We start from the raw sequence: 2,500 nt of genomic DNA on the forward strand, positions 1-2,500 counted from the left end.
GTTAATGTTGTTAAACAATCTGATGACCATTGTCCTTTTGATGTATTATAATTTGGGTAATTTTTAATTAATGATAACTCAATGATCTTCCTCCGGAGGATATATATTCGTACACACACACACACACACACACACACACACACACACACACACACACACACACATAATATATATATATATATATATATATATATATATATATATATATATATATATAAGTAAAAAATAAACTGACCCTTCGCGTTTGGTGGTAAATCGGTAACACCGCCAACTACGGTGAAGAAGAAGAACTCGAAGAAGAAGAAGAACTCGAAGAAATCGAAGAAGAAGAAGAGGAAGAACTCGAAGAAGAAGAAGAAGAAGAAGAAGAAGAAGACCTCGAAGAAGAAGAACTCGAAGAACTCGAAGAAGAGGAAGAAGAAGAACTCGAAGAACTCGAAGAAGAAAAACTCGAAGAAGAACTCGAAGAAGAAATCGAAAAACTCGAAGAAGAAGAACTCGAAGAACTCGAAGAACTCGAAAAAGAAGAACTCGAAGAACTCGAAAAAGAAGAACTCGAAAAAGAAGAACTCGAAGAACTCGAAAGAGAAGAACTCGAAGAAGAACTCGAAGAAGAAGAACTCGAAGAAGAAGGAGAACTCGAAGAAGAAGAACTCGAAGAAGAACTCGAAGAACTCGAAGAAGAACTCGAAGAAGAACTCGAAGAACTCGAAAAAGAACTCGAAGAACTCGAAGAAGAACTCGAAGAAGAACTCGAAGAACTCGAAGAAGAACTCGAAGAAGAACTCGAAGAAGAAGAAGAAGAAGAAGAACTCGAAGAAGAAGAACTCGAAGAAGAAGAAGAAGAACTCAAGAAATAAAAAGCAATATGATTTTGATATTTTATTTTCCAAAAAAGGGGCGTAGCCCAGGGCGCGCAGCGCCGCAGGCCAAGGCCCCCGGAGCATGCCGGACGGGCTCAGCCGGTGGGCTTTAATATATATATCTATATATATATATATATATATATATATATATATATATATATATATATATATATACATGACGTAAGTGGAGTAGGAAACAGAGGAGTCTTAGTCTGAGTTTATTACCTACTAGTTTCGCAGGTATGCTTTCTCAAAGGCCTTTGAAAAAGCATACCTGCGAAACTATTCAGGAATAAACTCAGACTAAGACTCCTGTGTTCCCTACTCCATTTACGTCTACCTGTCAGAATGTCAATATATATATATATATATATATATATCGGTTTTGCACAACTGTATAACCCATTGATTGTTCTTACAACACTAGATCATCAAAGTCTCCAGCAAACATAAACACACGTATACATCATTATATTTACTAAAGGTACGTGTACACTAGATTAAAATCTAGCTACACCTGGCTTTGCCTAGCGATATTAATCTAAGCTCTGTGTACATTACACTATAATTTGCTCTCCCTAGAACTTCGATGGAGTAGTTATTAGATTAAATCTAGCGAGCTACCGTTAGTGTACACTGGAGTTCGTTTGGCGAAGTCCACGACAGTCAGACTTGAGACTTGTGTGTGGTGAGATGTCGCGATCCAGACGCCTGGCTGCTGCAGGTGCAACATTAGTCACACTGAGCGATTTGAAGAGAAAGAAAAGTGTGTGGGTCACAAAATGGATAGCCAGACGAAATGAGGAGGGAGCACATGCAGAATTGTAGAAAGAATTGGTTGATGACGCATTATCACATGATAACTTTCTACGTATGTGTCCTGAAGAATGTGAATATTTGCCTGAAAAAAGTGATCCTTAAAATCAAGAGCCAAGAGACTCATCTCAGAAAAGCAATAACCCCATCAGAAATTCCCATGTACTTTTTACAGTCACATCACCAGACTCCCATGCCATTTTTCCTCGTTTCATTGTTCATTTGGCAACACAAGTTATCCTACTTTTGCGTGACTTCCGAGTCAGGAGAATTTAATATCTTTGCTCTTTCTTTTATAGCACTCGTCTTCTATTCTTTATTGCGGTACTCTATCGAAAACACATTCCATAATTCTGGGAACCTTTTATATTGCTGTATCAATAGCACTGGCGGATAGCTATCCTGTTTCCATTTGTCCTTGGGCGCCATTTTATTCCCGTTGTAGGGCAGTTCTCTTACCTAGAGCGACCAAATCTATTCACGCCGAAAAATCGATCTAGGACAATCTCGGTACGTGCTCTCCACCTGGTGTCCACTATACAGCACTAACTCTACTACAACAACTCTACCCAGATCGGAGACCAAGTCTAACTACATCACTCTAATTGATGTTTACACTATCTAGAGAGCTCTAGGTAGAGTCAATCTAGCTAAAATGTTTACAGTGTACACCTACCTTAAGGCTACACTTGTTTCTTCTTCCTCCTTCTCCTCTTCCTCCACGTCACCCTCCTCCACGCTCTTCCATCTCATTCTTATCTCGATCCTTCTCCTCCTCCTCCTCCTTGCGCCTCCTCCTCCTCCTTCTGGCATTCACG

The sequence above is a fragment of the Oratosquilla oratoria genome, chromosome 42 (genome assembly GCF_046742065.1).
Source record: "Oratosquilla oratoria isolate Oo_2021 chromosome 42, ASM4674206v1, whole genome shotgun sequence".
NCBI classification, from domain to species: Eukaryota; Metazoa; Arthropoda; class Malacostraca; order Stomatopoda; family Squillidae; genus Oratosquilla; species Oratosquilla oratoria.